This window comes from Pleurodeles waltl, chromosome 8 (assembly GCF_031143425.1).
Source record: "Pleurodeles waltl isolate 20211129_DDA chromosome 8, aPleWal1.hap1.20221129, whole genome shotgun sequence".
NCBI classification, from domain to species: domain Eukaryota; kingdom Metazoa; phylum Chordata; class Amphibia; order Caudata; family Salamandridae; genus Pleurodeles; species Pleurodeles waltl.
This window is the reverse complement of record NC_090447.1, coordinates 782,053,347-782,074,482: the sequence shown is the minus strand read 5'-3', so window position 1 is coordinate 782,074,482 and position 21,136 is coordinate 782,053,347.

The following is a 21,136-nucleotide window of genomic DNA, read 5'->3' as shown; positions in this document are numbered from 1 at the left end:
TTTTATTTTGTAAGTTTACGCCTCTTTTGCGTTAAAAAAAGAAGAAAATGCGGCGCAAAAAAAGTATAAATCAGGACCTTAGTGTGTGTGAAGGCGATGTTCCCAGGAACTAACAATGGATGCACTGACTGGAGTATAAGCTGATACAACTTTGTTACCTGAGGAGCCCAGCGACAGAAACAGGAGAAGAGGAGCCAGTCATCGACATGTATACGACAGTTTAGTACATTCTTAGATTTGATGTTCTACTTTCATTGGACTAAACTTAAACGTGTGATTCCTTGACCATTAACAACGTGGGAACTAGTTTTAGGGAATCTAACTTAGCCAGACTGCACTGAGAGAAGAGAGCCCCATTTTTCCTTACCGTCCCGAGAGGAGATGAGCCAGTAGCCATTATTCTTTTGACAATTCTATCTTGAACTTTATTGCTGAATTCCGATATTATGCTGACCGAACAGATGTCCAATTGACATAGACTGTCACAGCTTGCTGAACCAAACTGAGGCAAGGTGTAAGACGATGTTACTGATTGCTATATCTATTTGCGTTTGTCTTTAGGTACCTACTGCTAATTTTGATAGAGCCATAGTTAGATGTTTTGCAAATTTGTGTTGACTAAACTGTTTTGAATGAAGCCCAAACATGGCATTTTAATCAGAAGGTTAGTTAGAATACTCACTGATTGATGCCTTCTAAATGTCAACAACAGTTGATGTATTTTCTTTGCTAAATCTAAACATATGCTGTTTCTATTGCGCAGTTATTCTTGTTATTGATTTTTACTGACTCTAGAATGGGCAGTGATCCAAGCTTTGATTAAATTGAGATTCTTTAGAAGAGTCAGTCAACCAGTATTGATTCTGTATGCTTATCATTTGATTTTGAGACTATGTTACGTGATATTAGCATTGGTAATATAAGGAAATAAACATTCTAACATTTACATGAAGGAGTGGTTCTTCATGGCCAATGGGTCATGGTGTGTGGAAATTACTTACTCCTAAGATTATTGATGATATTGATTGGTATTGCTATTAATTGGTATTGGAACTGAGTCCTATGGTGGGAACTACGGTAAGTGCAGTAAAAAGGTCCAGCGAACCTCTAAAGCGTCCCCATATAATCTAACGATAAGAAACCAAATAAGGTAAGACGTGCTAACAACTGTCACCCTCCAACATATGTACAAAAAACAGCACTGCGACCCGGTCAGGTTATCCCTACCCTGTCCCCTTATATTATATTGTTTTGGTAACTTCAAGACAGGGGACTAAGGGCCAGATGTATGAAAGCATTTTGCATTCACAAACGGTGCGAATGCCAGTTTGTGAATGCAAAATGCCATTTCAGAATGTATGAAATACATTCTGAACGCAATTTTAAGGAATTGCTAAAATAGCGATTCCCTAAAATTGCGACCCTGTTTAGAGAGTCGCAAATTGCGACTCTCTAAATTAGAAATCGCAAATAAGGATTCCTTATTTGCGATTTCTTAGCACATGTATGAAGCAATTCCTAAATGCGATTTTGGCATTTAGGAATTGCTTATTACCACCAAGTTGAACTTGGTGGTAACCATGTGCAAAATTTAAAAATGCATTTTAAATTATACATGAAAAGTACACATGCCCTTTTGGCATGTGTGCACCTTACATGTCCTCCAAAAATGTTTTAGGGTGCAGCAGAGGGGGCCTTAGCCCCCCAGCACCCTGGGGTTTTGCATTTCCAAAATTGCGATTTCTGGTTCAGAAATCGCAAATTTGGAAATGCAAAAAATTTGCAGATATGGGCCAACAGGCCCATAGCTGCGAATGGGGCTGGTATTGCAATTTGCGATTCGGTAACAGCATTTGCGATTTTTAAGAATTCACTATTACCGATTCGCAAATGTGATACATGGCACTTGTCTCTTTGCTGGCAGCCAATCAGAGCACTCACTCTGGTTGGAAGTCTGACTCCCATGGGAGCGAGACGACCCAGAGGAAATAAAGGTCCCATAGCTTTTTACAGCAAAATATTTAAGCAAAGGATTGGCACAGTGCCATCCTTGCCAAGCTTTAAAATTACAAAAATTTCAGGGGTTCCAGGTTGGCTTTGATGGTATTTTAATAATAAAAAGCTGTAATACTGTCCTTCGAGTGGTGAAAGGCTTTTGTCATTTTACAGCTCAGCAAGGATGGCACTGTGCCAAACGTATGCTAAAAGATTTTGCTGTATAAATGGCAAAAAACTTTGGCCCTTTCTAGCTCAGTGTGGATGGCACTTTACTAATCCTATGCTTAAATCCTATGCTTAAAAAATCAATGGTGTTGTCAGTGTTGCAGGGTGTTCCTTCACAGAGCTGATCTCTGCATAAACTTGGGAACTAGCCAGTGTTCTCTTCATATATATATATATATATATATATATATATATATATATATATATATATATATATATATATAGATAGATAGATATAGATATATATAGATATATATAGATATATAAATTTGTAAATATATACACATATATATGTACTGTATATATATATATATATATATATATATATATATATATATATATATAACCTACTGCCAGTCACTTGCAGGTAGTTATAGTTAGGACCCACTTTCCACAAAAAGAACATTTTTTGGTTGCTTTGACAATAACTTTGGCACCACCTGATGAATCTTCAAGAAATGTTTAAAACTTATATTTACTTTGGTTCATCTGCTCTCTTGAAAATTTTGGAGTGATCCTTAAAGAGGGGGCTGAGGAAATTCAGGTGTCCCAAAACGCGATTCTCCATGAATTTTCAAATAGGGATTTTGAACATGACAACAGCTCAAACCACTGGATTGAATTATACCAAATTTGGCAGAAAGCTAGCTGTTGGTCCGGAAACTGTGTTATTTGTTATTTGCTGTAAATCTGTTCAGTAGTTTTTAAGATAATAAAGGTTAAAAAATATAGACATCTAGGGATGTGAATCCTGCGTGGATTCAAATGCCTCCGGGTTGATAGCTGACTGTCTGCCAACTCTTCAACAGTCCAACAAAAAAAGATAAAACAAAAGAAAAGGGGCAAGGTAGGGACACTCTGAGCTTGTAGCCTTTGTGCAGGGGTTCCCCAGGAACCCCGCAATGACCAAAAAGCATTTTTTCCACAGATTGTTCTGAGATTTGTTTTTCTAGAAAGCCTGGTCTCATGCGCTCTTCCTTTAATTTGTCCCTAGGTGGACCAGGTCTCGGGTCATTGGGGCCCAAAAAAGGAGGGGGTCACACGAGGCCCCCTTCATAGGGCTTATTGTATTCCCAGGGACCACTGATAGCTCCCACCAAGCAAAAGCAAACATAGCTCCGCTTTCTGCAAGCGGGAGCTGGCAAACAGATCCTGCTTCCAGAAAGCAAAGTTTTCAGCTTTTTCCCTGCACACAATTATGCATGCAGGGAAACAGATGAAAAGATTGCTCCTGTAAGCTGGGAGCATCTATTTAAAGCAGCCCCCTGCTTGTGGGAGCAATGCCAGCTCCCACTAGATGTGGGGAGCTATCTAAGACCATGGGGCCAAGAGGTGCCCCCCAGGGTCCTGTTGCTTTCTCTCTGTCTCTCGCTCTCCCTTCCATCCAAATATGGGATGAAAGATAGGGAATAAAAGTCACCTGTGGCCTAGTGGTTAAGGTCTCAGACCCCTACACCAAGGGTTGAGGGTTCTAGTCTAAATATGTCATTGGTTCTTTCCTTCCTTTCATTTCTTTTCAACTTCAACTATTAAAGGTGCATACCAAAAGATGATCTCACTCTTTTTCCTTGGAAGATACATTTTATTTTTCAATTTATTGAGAAATCTCATTCTAGGAATATCGTTCACCAAAGCCTGAAAAACATCTCATCTCTCCCTCTATTTCTCTCTCTACCCATCCTTTAATTCTTTATCTGTCTCTCAGTTTCTCAATTTCTCTCACTCACTCTCTCTCTCTTCCATCTCATAATGGGTAGTTATTAGGGGTTGTCCCTGCTGCCAACCTATACCATGCACAGCAAAAGGTCCTGCGTGGCACGGGTGGGGTGGTTAGAGAGACTTGACTGCAGGGCCTGGCTGCAGGCCAGGCTCGGTGGCCAACCCCGTCACGCATGTCCAATGGCCGTGTGTAGGAAATTATCATCTTATCCTGGCATGTTACCCCCATATTTCACTGTATATATGTTGTTTTAGTTGTATGTGTCACTGGGACCCTGCCAGCCAGGGCCCCAGTGCTCATAAGTGTGCCCTGTATGTGTTACCTGTGTTATGACTAACTGTCTCACTGAGGCTCTGCTAATCAGAACCTCAGTGGTTATGCTCTCTCATTTCTTTCCAAATTGTCACTAACAGGCTAGTGACCAATTTTACCAATTTACATTGGCATACTGGAACACCCTTATAATTCCCTAGTATATGGTACTGAGGTACCCAGGGTATTGGGGTTCCAGGAGATCCATATGGGCTGCAGCATTTCTTTTGCCACCCATAGGGAACTCTGACAATTCTTACACAGGCCTGCCACTGCAGCCTGAGTGAAATAACGTCCACGTTATTTCACAGCCATTTTACACTGCACTTAAGTAACTTATAAGTCACCTATATGTCTAACCTTTACCTGGTAAAGGTTGGGTGCCAAGTTACTTAGTGTGTGGGCACCCTGGCACTAGCCAAGGTGCCCCCACATTGTTCAGGGCCAATTCCCCGGACTTTGTGAGTGCGGGGACACCATTACACGCGTGCACTATACATAGGTCACTACCTATGTATAGCTTCACAATGGTAACTCCGAATATGGCCATGTAACATGTCTAAGATCATGGAATTGCCCCATCAATGCCATCCTGGTATTGGGGAGGCAATCCCATGACTCCCCGGGTCTCTAGCACAGACCCGGGTACTGCCAAACTGCCTTTCCCGGGGTTTCACTGCAGCTGCTGCCAACCCCACAGACAGATTTCTGCCCTCCTGGGGTACAGCCAGGCATGGCCCAGGAAGGCAGAACAAAGGACTTCCTCAGAGAGAGGGTGTTACACCCTCTCCCTTTGGAATAAGGTGTCAGGGCTGGGGAGGAGTAGCCTCCCCCAGCCTCTGGAAATGCTTTGATGGGCACAGATGATGCCCATCTCTGCATAAGCCAGTCTACACCGGTTCAGGGATCCCTCAGCCCTGCTCTGGCGCGAAACTGGACAAAGGAAAGGGTGGTTACCACTCCCCTGACCTGCACCTCCCCTGGGAGGTGCCCAGAGCTCCTCCAGTGTGCTCCAGACCTCTGCCATCTTGGAAACAGAGGTGCTGCTGGCACACTGGACTGCTCTGAGTGGCCAGGGCCAGCAGGTGACGTCAGAGACTCCTTCTGATAGGCTCCTTCAGGTGTTGCTTGCCTATCCTCTCTCCTAGGTAGCCAAACCTCCTTTTCTGGCTATTTAGGGTCTCTGCTTTGGGGAATTCCTTAGATAACGAATGCAAGAGCTCATCAGAGTTCCTCTGCATCTCTCTCTTCACCTTCTGCCAAGGAATCGACTGCTGACCGCGCTGGAAGCCTGCAAAACTGCAACAAAGTAGCAAAGACGACTACTGCGACCTTGTAACGCTGATCCTGCCTCCTTCTCGACTGTTTTCCTGGTGGTGCATGCTGTGGGGGTAGTCTGCCTCCTCTCTGCACTAGAAGCTCCGAAGAAATCTCCTGTGGGTCGACGGAATCTTCCCTCTGCAACCGCAGGCACCAAAGAACTGAATCACCGGTCCTCTGGGTCTCCTCTCAGCACGACGAGCGAGGTCCCTTGAACTCAGCAACTCTGTCCAAGTGACTCCCACAGTCCAGTGACTCTTCAGTCCAAGTTTGGTGGAGGTAAGTCCTTGCCTCCCCACGCTAGACTGCATTGCTGGGAACCGCGTGTTTTGCAGCTACTCCGGCTCCTGTGCACTCACTGAGGATTTCCTTCATGCACAGCCTAACCACGACCCTTGCAGCTAGCAAGGCTTGTTTGCGGTCTTTCTGCGGGAAAACACTTCTGTACGACTCTTCACGACGTGGGACATCCATCCTCCAAAGGGGAAGTTTCTAGCCCTTGTCGTTCGTGCAGAATCCTCAGCTTCTACCATCCGGTGGCAGCTTCTTTGCACCCACAGCTGGCATTTCCTGGGTATCTGCCCACTCCCGACTTGATCGTGACTTTTGGACTTTGTCCCCTTGTTCCACAGGTACTCTTGTCTGGAAATCCATCGTTGTTGCATTGCTGGTGTTGGTCTTTCCTGCAGAATTCCCCTATCACGACTTCTGTGCTCTTTGGGGAACTTAGGTGCACTTTGCACCCACTTTTCAGGGTCTTGGGGTGGGCTATTTTTCTAACCCTCACTGTTTTCTTACAGTCCCAGCGACCCTCTACAAGGTCACATAGGTTTGGGGTCCATTCGTGGTTCGCATTCCACTTCTAGAGTATATGGTTTGTGTTGCCCCTATCCCTATGTGCCCCCATTGCATTCTATTGTGACTATACATTGTTTGCACTTTTTTCTATTACTATTACTGCATATTTTGGTATTGTGTACATATATCTTGTGTATATTTGCTATCCTCATACTGAGGGTACTCACTGAGATACTTTTGGCATATTGTCATTAAAATAAAGTACCTTTATTTTTAGTATATCTGTGTATTGTGTTCTCTTATGATATTGTGCATATGACACTAGTGGTACTGTAGGAGCTTCACTCGTCTCCTAGTTCAGCCTAAGCTGCTCTGCTAAGCTACCTTTTCTATCCGAAAGCTGCTAGACACCCCTCTACACTAATAATGGATACCTGGGCCTGGTGCAAGGTGTAAGCACCCCTTGGTACTCACTACAAGCCAGTCCAGCCTCCTACACCGTGTGTGCATAGCGTTTGGTGGTTATAGGGGCTATAAGGTTATGGGCCACAGGCCAGGCTGCTCATGACCAAAGGACCTGCGCAACAGTGGTTGGATTAACTTATAGTAATTAAAATTAATTTACGTTAAGAAAACATGGAAGTGGAAAAAAACAAAGGTTACAAGGACATTATATTTATGAAAAAGAAGTAAAAAAAAAAATAGAAATTAACTTTAAAAAACAGAGGTTACAAGGACGTTATAGTTAGGTTCTGAATTTGCTTGCACAAAACCATAGAAATTCAGCAGTTATATTTAGGATAATTTCAAATACCTTTAAATTGTGCCCTTGCCACGCACAGCTAACTACCCTACATATTACATAATTGATGACACCTTCTATGGCATCATTGATACTATCATTGTAACATTTGCAATAAAATTATTGCTGAAAAATCAGTGCCTGGTGGGGCACGAGTTATAGTTACCTTAGGGTGCAAGTTATAGACAGTGAAATAGTTTCAAATAAAACAGAAAAAGGAACAAGCATGCTCAGTCAGCTCTCTCTGGACAGGAAGGACCTTAATGGAAGTGAGGGACTAGGAATGCATTTGGTAATTTTCATAGGCAAAATAAAGGTTTCTGGGATGAGGCAGAAAGTACCAGCAAGGAAAATGTCTGTGTCTGGAGAGAGCAATAAGAAGAGTTTAAAGCTTTTGCTTCAACACTGGCGACGCTTACAAGCAATCCTGTGATAGTCTATCTTTCTTATATCTTGCCTTATTGAGCCTAGTGGACTGATTCAGCCTTTGGCTTCCAGCGGTCCTGGGCTCAAATTCTAGATGATTCTTCACAAGGTACTGATGCAAATGCATCTTCATGTTTGCTTTTTATGTCAGAATGATTCATTTCTATTCAGTGTTATATGAATGTATGCTACAGTATAGTGATTTGTCCTAGCCTTGCATAAAAAAAGCTTTTCATAGCTCTTTAGGGGTTTTTGTAAACATTTAGGGGCAGATTTAAGAGCCCCTAGCACCTCCTTGCACCACCTTAGCATATTTTTTTTAATGCTAATGTGGCCCAACGAGGCCAAAATTGCAGCACCAAATGTACAAACTGGTGTAACGCATGCAATGTGACACTTTGTCACCCTTTGAGCTTTGGTATGCCTGCGCCAGGCATAATGTATGCTATGGGGGTGTTCCCCTGTTAGGGGGCCGAAAAAATGGAGCAAAGAAATCTAAGAGATTTCTTTGTATCATTTTTTTCTGCACTTTTAGCACCTGATTAGAACGGGGTTAAAAGGAGGCACACCATTGTTTTCAATGGGCCTCAATGGGCTTTGCAGATATAGGCCCTCATTCTGACCCTGGCGGTCGGTGATAAAGCGGCGGCCAAGCCGCCAACAGGCCGGCGGTCTAAAATATGCAATTCTGACCCTGGCGGGAACCGCCAACACAGCCCGCCAACTTAACACTCTGACCGCCACAGCGGTACGAACAAACAGCGCGGCGGTTCCCGCCAACAGCCCGGCGGCAGACAAAGTACCGCCCACCCTATTACGACCCACCAATCTGCCACCTTTTCCGGGGCGGGAGCACCGCCGATAAGAACACGGCGGAAACAGACTACGAACGGGAAAACGCTCACCTCTACGCACTCCACGCGAGATTCCGGCAGTATGGAGCCAGAGTTACAGGTCATCCCCGCACTCCTATTCCTCCTCATATACCAGGAGCACGCCCGGCGGCGCGGAAGACATCGGTGAGTACTGCACCTACGACACAGGGGAGGGAAAAGATTACCGGCACACACCCACCCACCCACACCCACTACAACACACACATCAATGCATTCCCACAGATCACTGTCACAACCCACAAACCACCCCCCTCCGAAATAATGCAAAGACCAAAAGAAGAGATCATAAACGGGCAGATATATTGAAATATGTACGCCATTAATCCCAAAAAATAAATAAACTATGTACAAAATATATACAGCTACTAAATGTAGTACAACCACTGTCCGTGGATCACAGGGGTCCTGTGCAAAGGGGCAAGGCCCAGTCCCACGACAAGAACTCCACGGAGAGAACACTGCAGGGGCATCAGAAAGAAAATAGGACAGGCACCTCAGGGGGAAGGGAAGGGGGGGCACCTCAGCCACTTGAGTACACGACGCCAGATCCACGAGGGGACTCCATGACCACTGGGCCATCCTGGGGAGAGCAAAGCCACAGTCCATACAGTCCATACAGTGGGTGGCCTGCCCACTGGGCCATCCTGGGGAGAGCAAAGCCACAGTCCATACAGTCCATACAGTGGGTGGCCTGCCCACTGGGCCATCCTGGGGAGAGCAAAGCCACAGTCCAAACAGTCCATACAGTGGGTGGCCTGCCCACTGGGCCATCCTGGGGAGAGCAAAGCCACAGTCCATACAGTCCATACAGTGGGTGGCCTGCCCACTGGGCCATCCTGGGGAGAGCAAAGCCACAGTCCATACAGTCCATACAGTGGGTGGCCTGCCCACTGGGCCATCCTGGGGAGAGCAAAGCCACAGTCCATACAGTCCATACAGTGGGTGGCCTGCCCACTGGGCCATCCTGGGGAGAGCAAAGCCACAGTCCATACAGTCCATACAGTGGGTGGGCTGCCCACTGGGCCATCCTGGGGAGAGCAAAGCCACAGTCCATACAGTCCATACAGTGGGTGGCCTGCCCACTGGGCCATCCTGGGGAGAGCAAAGCCACAGTCCATACAGTCCATACAGTGGGTGGCCTGCCCACTGGGCCATCCTGGGGAGAGCAAAGCCACAGTCCAAACAGTCCATACAGTGGGTGGCCTGCCCACTGGGCCATCCTGGGGAGAGCAAAGCCACAGTCCATACAGTCCATACAGTGGGTGGCCTGCCCACTGGGCCATCCTGGGGAGAGCAAAGCCACAGTCCATACAGTCCATACAGTGGGTGGCCTGCCCACTGGCCCATCCTGGGGAGAGCAAAGCCACAGTCCATACAGTCCATACAGTGGGTGGCCTGCCCACTGGCCCATCCTGGGGAGAGCAAAGCCACAGTCCATACAGTCCATACAGTGGGTGGCCTGCCCACTGGGCCATCCTGGGGAGAGCAAAGCCACAGTCCATACAGTCCATACAGTGGGTGGCCTGCCCACTGGGCCATCCTGGGGAGAGCAAAGCCACAGTCCATACAGTCCATAACAGACCCCACTGCCACTGGAGGAGGCAAGTTGGCCAGAGGACATCCTGCAGCCCTGCCCGAGATAGATCCTGCCCTGCCACGTCTGCCAAAGGGCCAGCGGTTCTTGCCCTGAAGGGCCCAGTTCAGCGGTTCTTGAGACGGCGGGGCCCAGTTCAGCGGTTCTTGAGACGGCGGGGCCCAGTTCAGCGGTTCTTGCCTTGAAGGGCCCAGTTCAGCGGTTCTTGCCTTGAAGGGCCCAGTTCAGCGGTTCTTGAGACGGCGGGGCCCAGTTCAGCGGTTCTTGAGACGGCGGGGCCCAGTTCAGCGGTTCTTGCCTTGAAGGGCCCAGTTCAGCGGTTCTTGCCTTGAAGGGCCCAGTTCAGCGGTTCTTGAGACGGCGGGGCCCAGTTCAGCGGTTCTTGAGACGGCGGGGCCCAGTTCAGCGGTTCTTGAGACGGCGGGGCCCAGTTCAGCGGTTCTTGCCTTGAAGGGCCCAGTTCAGCGGTTCTTGCCTTGAAGGGCCCAGTTCAGCGGTTCTTGAGACGCGGGGCCCAGTTCAGCGGTTCTTGAGACGGCGGGGCCCAGTTCAGCGGTTCTTGCCTTGAAGGGCCCAGTTCAGCGGTTCTTGCCTTGAAGGGCCCAGTTCAGCGGTTCTTGAGACGGCGGGGCCCAGTTCAGCGGTTCTTGAGACGGCGGGGCCCAGTTCAGCGGTTCTTGAGACGGCGGGGCCCAGTTCAGCGGTTCTTGAGACGGCGGGGCCCAGTTCAGCGGTTCTTGCCTTGAAGGGCCCAGTTCAGCGGTTCTTGCCTTGAAGGGCCCAGTTCAGCGGTTCTTGAGACGGCGGGGCCCAGTTCAGCGGTTCTTGAGACGGCGGGGCCCAGTTCAGCGGTTCTTGCCTTGAAGGGCCCAGTTCAGCGGTTCTTGCCTTGAAGGGCCCAGTTCAGCGGTTCTTGAGACGGCGGACGGTCTATGGCCAACTGCTAAATGCCTGGTGGTGCCCTCCTGGGCAGCGGGGATGGTGCTCCTTCACTGCCCACCTGGGCTGTGGGTGGTGGGGCCCTCCTGGCCAGCTGGGCTGGGTCCTCCCTGGGCAGTGGCTATGGGGCTGGTGGGCTCTCCCGGGGCAGCTGTGCCGGTTCCTCCCGGGGCAGCGGCTATGGGGGTTGTGGGCTCCTCCTGGGCAGCAGGCCTGCTGCCTGACCTCTCCAACTTGCTGCCCTTGCCCTCCTTAGTCGTCGGCCTGTGGCCCTTTCCTCCCTTTGGAGCTGTGGCTGGTGACTGTCTCTGGGTGGGGTCCGGGGGGGATGTAGAAGGCGGGCTCCTGCGGCGCCCCTTCCGCCTTCTGCTCCTCTTCCCAGGGGGTGGGCTGGCTGTCCCCTTGCTGCTGGGCGAAGATCCAGACATACGGGCTGGCGGGCTCCAATACCCCTGCACCCTTGTCAAGGGGGCTGCAGGGCTGGTGGTGGCTGAGGTGCTCTTCTTACCCCGACGAGAAGGAGGGGGGGGCTCAGGGTCAGGAAAGAAGTTAGTAGTGGCGAGGAAGAGCTTCTTGGGACAATGGAGAGTGGTAGGTACAGAGGGAATGGGAGTGGAGGGAGAGGATGTGGTTGTAGGTGAGTGACGTTTGCTGTCTTTGGGTGCAGGTGCAGGAGGGATAGGCTGTCGTGAGGTGGATGGCTGTTGGGTGGGTGGGTGGCTGCGTTTGTGTGGTGTGGAAGAGGGGGTGACAGACACAGTGGGAGAGGACACAGGGGACGTGTAAATGGCAGTGGGGGTGGTGACTGCACGTGTGCGGACTGGAGTGGAGGGTGTGCTGGTGATGGAAACACTGGCTGATGGTGAGGTGAATGGAGGTGTGAGTGTAGACGTCACAGGGAGGGAGGAGGGAGACGAGGAGGTGGGGGTCACAGAGGTGGTAGTGACTGTTGGCATGTCTGCATCGGAATGTTGCGTGTGTGAATGTCTGCGTGATCTGTGGTGCTTATGTTTGGATGAGCTTCTCTTGGGTGTTGAGGTGTGTGCAGGCTGGTCTGATGGTGTGGGTGGGACAGGCAGAGGAACAGGAGACTGGGAGGAGGGAGTTAGTAGAGGCAGGCAGGAGACAGGGACAATGGCTGCCGTCAGTGCTGAGGCCAGAGCCTGGAACGATCACTGATGGGCAGCCTGACCCGAATGAATGCCCTTCAGGTACGCATTGCTGCGATGAACCTCCCTCTCCACCCCCTGGATGGCATTCAAAAGGGTAGCCTGCCCAACAATGAGCGTTCGGAGGAGGTCAATGACCTCCTCACTGAGGGCAGCGGGGGTAACAGGGGCAGGGCCTGAGGTGCCTGGGGCGAAGGAGATGCCCGGCTTCCTGGCAGAGCGGGCACGGGGCGAACGCTGAGGGGCTGCTGGGAGGGCCGAGATGGTGCGCTGGGTGGCGGCTGTACCTGTAATGGCGGGGGGCACGGATGGTGCCACCCCCGCAAGGGAGCCCCCTTCCGAGGACGTGTCCGTGTCGCTGCAGGGTCCAGTCGTCCCCGTCGTGGAGCTCCCCTCGCCCTCCGTCTCACTGGTCCAGTCTGACTCTGTGGCATGGCCCTCCTGGGCCATGTGAGATGCAGCTCCCTCCTGCCCCGATGCCACTTCTCCTCCGCCTGATGATGCTGATGCACACAAGCACAGAAAGACAAACAAAAAGGGGGGGGGAGAGAGAAATAAAGGGATATTGATTACATGGATCTCCGGTACAGTTAGCGGACATGACAGACACAGATGCCCCCTGCACTAAGTTGCGCACTTGGGGTCCGCTACGCATTCCGTGGAACATGCCCTACACGCCTAGAGTTGACAACTGCACCCATGGATGACACGGCCCAGGGATGGCTGTACTGACAAACTACTGAGGGTGGTGGCTGGGGACACAGGGGCTTACGGGGGTGCCCAGCCTACAGATATCGCCCTGGCCTAGGGGGACCCCCAGCCCTCCTCCCCCACCCAGACACCTCCACTGCGCGACAACAGAGTAGATAATGCTTGTACTCACCCCCTTGTGTCTGCTGTGCTGCCCTCACGCGCCCATCCAATTCTGGGTAGGCCACCGCCAGGATCCGGAACATCAGGGGGCTCAGTTGACGGCAGGCACCCCGCCTACGTTGGGAGGCCATCCCCAGCAGAGACTCGGCGGTCTTCTTGGTCCCGCGGCGGATGTCCTCCCACCTCTTGCGGCAGTGGGTGCCCCGTCGATGGTGGACCCCCAGGGCCCGGACTTCCTTGGCGATGGCACGCCAAATCCCGATCTTCTCATGGGCGCGGACCTATGTGACACGTACAGGGAGGGAGAAATACCACGTTCAAGTTACTCAGCATTTTCCTTTCCAGTGGCCCAACGCCCCCCATCCCCGCCATGCCCAACATGCCCCCCATCCCCGCCAGGCCCCCCGCCAGGCCCAACATGCCCCCCATCCCCGCCAGGCCCCCCGCCAGGCCCCCCGCCATGCCCAACATGCCCCCCATCCCCGCCAGGCCCCCCGCCAGGCCCAACATGCCCCCCATCCCTGCCAGGCCCCCCGCCAGGCCCCCCGCCATGCCCAACATGCCCCCCATCCCCGCCAGGCCCCCCGCCAGGCCCAACATGCCCCCCATCCCCGCCAGGCCCCCCGCCAGGCCCCCCGCCATGCCCAACATGCCCCCCATCCCCGCCAGGCCCCCCGCCAGGCCCAACATGCCCCCCATCCCCGCCAGGCCCCCCGCCAGGCCCCCCGCCAGGCCCCCCGCCAGGCCCAACATGCCCCCCATCCCCGCCAGGCCCCCCGCCATGCCCAACATGCCCCCCATCCCCGCCAGGCCCCCCGCCAGGCCCCCCGCCATGCCCAACATGCCCCCCATCCCCGCCAGGCCCCCAAGCCAGCCAGTGGCCCCAAATCCAGATTGAATTAAACTCACTTGTTGGTCTGGAGGACCGTAGAGTAGCGCATACTGGGGGAGGACCCCATCCACAAGTTTCTCCAACTCCTCTCCAGTGAAGGCAGGGGCCCTTTCCCCAGTCGCAGCAGCCATTGTCCCTTCCAGACCGAGGTCACAGCAACACTTGCAGTATAGGTCCTCTCCTGTGAAAGTTCAAGTCGCAAGTGGATAAGTAGATAGAAAATGGCGGTCACGTCCGCGGCGGTGCGTACCGCGGCGGTGCGTCCCGCCACCGCCGGCGCCCTTCGCCATTGGCTCCTGAAACCCATAGGCTTCAATGTTAACCAATGCGGCTTCGCGCCGCGGTCTTCGCCCGCCGCCCGCCGCGGTGTGCCACGCCAGCGCATTGACCTCACATCCCATTGTCACACTTCACAGGTCAGGCAGCCGCCATTTCCAGGGCCCACATGGCTCAATTTCAACTGCGTCACACAGGCCTAGGCCTTGCATAGCCACTCAGACACGCCATTCACTGCATAGAGAATCGTATACTGTGCTAGCTGTGAGTACGTACCTGTGGGTTGCCTGACTGTGTGCTCCATGTTGTCCTTCCTAGGCACCGTCCGCTGGGTTGGGCGAGGAGACGGATGAATCCTCCCGTGTACCGACCGCTGGTGGACCTGTCGACAATGGAAGAACGCCACATTATCCTGACCTACCGTCTTAACCGTGCCACTATCCATGAACTGTGTGCCCAGCTGGAGCCCGACCTGATGTCCCCCATCCGCCAACCCACAGGGATTCCCCCTCTGGTGCAGGTCATGTCAGTACTACATTTCTTGGCAAGTGGGTCATTTCAGACAACTGTGGGAATTGCTTCCGGGATGTCTCAGCCCATGTTTTCAAAGGTGTTATCCAGAGTGTTGTCTGCCCTGATGAAATCCGTGAGGAACTACATCATTTTCCCTGAGGTGGGCGAATTGGCTACAGTGAAGGGTGATTTCTATGCCCTTGGACATATTCCCAACGTAATTGATGCCATTGATGGGACCCATGTGGCTTTGGTTCCCCCAAGAGACAGGGAGCAGGTGTACAGGAACAGAAAAAGTTACCATTCAATGAACATCCAGGTGGTGTGTTTGGCTGACCAGTACATCTCGCATGTAAATGCCAAATTCCCAGGGTCAGTGCATGACGCCTACATCCTCAGGAATAGCAGCATCCCTTACGTGATGGAACAGCTACAGAGACACCGTGTATGGCTAGTGGGGGACTCTGGGTACCCCAACCTGTCGTGGCTACTGACCCCAGTAAGGAATCCCCGGACCAGGGCAGAGGAACGGTACAATGAGGCCCATGGGCGTACTAGGAGGGTGATCGAACGCACCTTTGGCCTCCTAAAGGCCAGGTTTCGCTGCCTGCATATGACCGGTGGATCCCTAATGTACTCACCTAAGAAGGTGTGTCACATCATCGTGGCCTGCTGCATGCTTCACAACCTGGCTTTGCGCCGCCAGGTGCCTTTCCTGCAGGAGGATGGTCGAGACGGGGGTGTTGTGGCAGCGGTGGAACCTGAGGAGAGTGACGAGGAGGAAGACGACGGGGCTGAAACAGACAACAGGGACAGAATCATTGAACAGTACTTCCAATAGGACACAGGTAACATTTCAAAGATAATTTAGTAAATGTTAACTACTCTGCAGCATCTCTGCTGCCTGTCTATTTGCCCTAGTGTATGATGACTGAGTTTTGGCTTTTCCCTCCCTATTTCAGATCTGGGGTCCCCACTACGAGTCCTGTGCTTCGTTTCCCCATGGACTACAGCTTTGTGGCAGCTGTTTGTTGACTTCACCATGTACAAGGACATATTTGCACTGTCATGTCAATTACAATCTATTGAAATCACAGCCAGACTCCTGATATTTTGGTGCAAAATAGGTGTTTATTGAAGTGCTCAAAATGGGATGGGTGGTTTCAAGTGGGTGGGGGCTATGGTGAAGGAATGTCCATGGCAGAGTCCAGAGTAACAGTCACACAGGTGCATTGTCCAGAGGCCTGTGGAGAGATGGAGCATGGGCAGTTCGAGGATGGACAGGGTGACAATGTGGGACAGTGGGATGACATCAGGTGGTATCCATTGCTGGCGGGGGTCTTGACATCCTACTCTGTCTTGCGAGATCTCAGGGCCCTCTTGCGGGGTGGTTCTTCTCCTGCAGGAGGTGGGGGTCTGGTGGGCTGCTGCTGTGCGGGGGCCTCCTGTCCACTAGCGCTGGCGGAGGTGGATGGCTGTTCTTGGTCCAGGCTAGTGGCAGGGGCCCTTGGGTGTTGTTCAGTGTCCGCCCAGCTGTTTACGAGGTCCTGCAGCAGCCCTACCATGGTAACCAGGGTGGTGTTGATGGCTCTGATGTCCTCCCTGTACCCCCGATAGTGTTCCTCCTGCAGCACCTGGATCTCCTGGAACCGGGCCAGTACCGTCGCCATCGTCTCCTGGGAGCGGTTGTATGCTCCCATGATGGGTGTGAGGACCTCGTGGAGAGTGGGTTCCCTGGGCCTCTCCTCCCCCCCCTGTCGCACAGCTGCCCGCCGAGTTGCCCTGTTTCCCTGGGCCTCTGCCCCCTGGACGGTGTGCCCACTACCACTGCCCCCAGGTCCCTGTTGTTGTTGGGGTGGTGGGTTATCCTGGGTGCCCTGTAGTGGTAGACACACCGCAGATTGACGCGCCCTGGAGACAGAGGCATGGGCCCGCTGGGTGGGAGCTGTGCTGGTGTTCCCAGAGGGGTTAGGGTCTATAGTGGCCTGTGCCTGTGTGAGGGGAACCGACTGTCCAGAGGTCCCCGATGGTCCGGGCTGGTCATCGGTGTCCAGATCGACAGAGCTGCTGTCATCGCTGACGGCCTCTTGGGTGGGGGGTGTGGATAATTCTGGCCCCTCCGCCGCGGTGTGTTGACGGTCGGGTCCTGCAGGGGTATAGAGGTATGGTTATAGTTTCAATGTGTGGCATATGGGTGTATCTGTGGGTTCCCGTGTCCCCAAGTGCTGGCATTCGTGTGTGGGGGCTTTGGTGAGGGTGGCTTGTGGGGGGGATGTGTATATGCATTGGGCATGCTTTGGTGATGGGTGTCCATGCTTAGTGGACGCATGCAGGCCTAGGTTTTGGGATGTGTGGGTTGTGATGGTGAGACATTGGCGGGGAATAGGTGTGCTGGGGGTGGGGGTGAGGATGGTGGTGGGGGTGAGGATGGTGGTGGGGGTGAGGGTGGGGGTGAGGATGGGGGTGGGGGTGAGGGTGGGGTTCGAGGATGGGGGTGAGGGTTGGGGTCTGATTTGGCATGCATGGGGGGGGAAGCAGTATTGAAGCTTCAACTTACCAGTATCCATTCCTCCGCCGACTCCTGCGAGGCCGTCAGGATGCAGGATGTTCAAGACTTCCTCCTCCCATGATGTGAATTGTGGGGGTTGAGGTGGGGGTCCTCTGCCAGTCTTCTGCACGGCGATGTTGTGCCTGGATACCATGGAACGCACCTTCCCCCGTAGGTCGTTCCATCGCTTCCTGATGTCTTCCCGATTTCTGGGGTGCTGTCCCACTGCGTTCACCCTGTCGACAATCCTCTGCCATAGCTCCGTCCTCCGGGCAATGCTGGTGTATTGTATCTGTGTGCCGAACAGCTGGGGCTCTACCCGAACGATTTCCTCCACCATAACCCTGAGTTCTTCGTCTGTGAAGCGGGGTTGTCTTTGGGGTGCCATGGGGTGGTGTGTATGATGTGTGGGGTGGAGTATGTGTATTTAAGTGAGTTGAGTGTGGTGGTGTGTGTTGTTTTGTGTGTGGATAGTGTGTGGGTGATGGTGTTGAGTGGCTGTGGCTGTTATGTTTTGGATGCTGGTGTCTCGCTCTTGTCTTCTTTACGAATTTTTAAGCGTAGGGGTTTGTGGGTGATGTGGGTGGGTGTTTTATATTGTATTGTGTGTGTGGGAGTGGTGTGTGTATGTGTATCAGGTGTGTGGGATTCAAATCGTCCAATGTGGGTGAGTTTTGTTCGTTTGTGTGTATTCTGACCGCGCCGGTGTGTCCCGCCAATGGAATACCGCGTTTGAATGACCGCCGCGTGGATTCGTGGGTCGTAATGGCATGGGCGTATTTCTGTTGGCGTGGCGGTGGAGGTTTGGTCACCTCCACCTTTCCGCCGACCGCTGGTCTGGCGGTCTGTTGTGGCCGTCGGATTTTCGGAGGTTTGCCTTCTGCGGGTCAGAATTACCGTGGCGGGTTTCCGCGACCGCGGCGGGATTATGGAGGATTTCTGACCGGCGGTAGGCGCCTTTTACCGCCGAGGTCAGAATGACCACCATAGTGTCAACAGTTCTGACACTAATCCTGCAAAGCTCCGAACTAGCATCAACATTTTTTGACACTAGTTCCCCTAACTACTATCATGGTGCACCATATCTTAGTTACGGCACACATGTCGTGATGTTAGGGGGCGTTAAGGGGTGCAAAAATGTAGTGCTGCACAAGGTGCAGCACTACTTTTCTTAAATCAAGCCCTTACTTTTGCATAGTGTTTCCTACCGGCATTTTTGACTTGCTTGCACACTGCATAAAATAAGTCTAAAATCAGTAACCGTTGTTCTAGACAATTTATAACTGTCTTATCACAACATAGATAAGCAAGCTGCATCTGTTTTTATGGTGTAGTGGACATCATGTTTACCTGACTTGTGAAATGGTTTGAAAGTGCACCAAAACATTCAAACTGATGACTTTTACACAAAACTGACATGTGCATCTCTGTCCTTGCACCAGCCAAAATGGCCATCCCCTATAACCAGCCAAATCTGTTTCACTCACAGCCTTCAACCGTGTGCTGAGGGGTCTCTGGGTGAGACGTTGTGGGAGGGTGTCTCTGGGTGTGAGAGTGGTTGTAACAGTGACTGGCTGCAAGTGTTTCTGCGAGTGGGTGCATGAGTGTCTGTGTGGATCTGTGAGCATGTGTGGCAGTCTGAGTGAGTCTGTGAGTGGGTGTGTGATTGAGTGAGTGCATGAGTGTTTAAGTTGGTCTGTGGGTGGCTGAGTGAGTCTGTGAGTGGTTGCGTGAGCAAGTTTGTCTGTGAGTGGGTGCCTGAGTCTCTGAGTGGGTCTGTGAGTGAGTCTCTGAGTGGGTCTGTGAGTAGGTGTGTGACTCTCTGCATGGATCTGTGTGTGGATGTGAGTGTTTATGTAGAATTCTGAGTGGGTTTGTGAGTATCTGAGTAGGTCTGTGAGTGGGCACATGAGTCTCTAAGTGTGTCTAAGTTTGAGTGCATGAGTTTCTGAGTGGATCTGTGAGAGAGTGCAGGAGTCTCTGAGTGGTTCAGTAAGTGGCTGCATGAATGTCTGAGAGGGCCTTTGAGTGGGTGTGTGAATGTCTGAGTGGAAGTGTGAGTTGGTGCATGAGTATCTAAGTCGGTCTGTGAGTAGGTGTGTAAGTGTCTGAGTGGGTCTGTGAGTGGGGGTGTGAGTATCTGTATGGGTATGAGAATGGGTGTGAGATTATCTGTCTGGGTGTGAGAGTGGGTGTGAGAGTGTATGAATGTGAGAGTGGGTGTGAGAGTGTCTGGATTTCGCTAATTTTGTACAAGTAAAATGTGAGCTTAACTATAACATCTGTGTAACCTTTGTGTTTTTCAATGACATTTTATTTTTTTTATTTTTTTTATTGTATCTCTTAACTATAATGTCCCTGTAACTTTTGTTTTTTTCAGTGAATTTCTAAGGTGTTGTTAATGTTGTTTCCTAACTATAACATCCCTCTAACATTTGCTTACAAGTGAATTTCTATGCTTTTTAAAAAAATGTATTTCCTAACTGTAACTACTAACCATTGACAGGGAGTGTGTGAGTTAGTGGATAAGTGTCTCAGTAGGACTGTTAATGGGTGTGAGAGTGTCTGAGTCGGTCTATCAGAGGGCGTGTGAGTGTCTGAGTAGGTCTGTGAGTAGGTGTGTGAGTCTCTGAGTGTGTGTGTGCCTAAGTGGGTGTGTGAGTGGGTGCAAGAGTGTCTGGGTAGGGCTGTGAGTGGGTGTGTGAGCCTGAGTGGGTCTGTGAGCGGGTGCATGAGTCTCTGAGTGGGTCTGTGAGTGGTGTGTGAGCCGCTGAGTGGGTCTGTGGGTGAGTGTGTGAGTCTCTGAGTGGGTCTGTGAGTGGGTGTGTGAGTCACTGAGTCGGTCAGTGAGTGGGTGTGAGAGTCTCTGAGTGGGTCTGTGAGAGGGTGTGTGAGTGCCTAAGTGCTTTTGTGAGTGGGTGTGTGAGTGTCTGAGTAGGTCTGTGAGTGGGTACAGGAGTCTCTGAGTACATCTGTGAGTGAGTGCATGAGTTTCTGAGTGTGTCTGTGAGTGGGTGCATGAATATCTGAGAGAGTCTGAGAGTCAGTGCATTAATGTCTGAGTGGGTCTGTGAGAGGGTGCATGAGTGTTTGAGTGAGTGTCTTAGTGCATCTGTGATTGGGTGGGTGAGTGCCTGTGTGAGTGTACCATAAGCTATGTGAGTGACTCGGTCCTAAAAGAACCTCAGCTGCCTTTTTATCAAACAAGAGTCCACAATTTTGCAGATAGTATCTACCCAAGCGGAGTACTTTCTTCCTTCTTAGGCAAATGTCCAGTATGTATTCTACACTACAGCGGTGTAATGGAGCACAAGGAAATGTCACCAGTGACCTTGGGTGTGTTTTGGCAATGTGATTGTTCCTGGTGCATCTTTATCAAGAAACATGTGATAACATGAATCCTCCTATAGAGAAGACGATGAGAGTACACAGAGGTAAATCTACACCAAATAAGGGTCCTTCTTCTTCCCTATATGAATTAAGTGCTTCTTTGGTAGAGATTGCATTATATTCCTCAGCATCAAGAACTCCTCACCAAAATCTGCGGGCAACACGCTGCAAGAGCAGCTTGTTAAGCTCTCTATCATCATGGATAAAGGCAGTAAGACCTTTGGATACTACAAAGTGGGTGGGGTGGGCCAAACAGGTGAAGCTTCCAGATGGTTTGCACATTTCCATACTCATATCAATCTAAAGGGAGAACCATGGACTCTGCTCTCACCAAGATCACTAGGAAGAACCCACTCATCACAGTCACATACAGATTGCACTCAAATAGTTCAACAATGCATTCACCTGCTGTCCTCTTTTCCTTCCTACTCACTGCTTGTCCTTG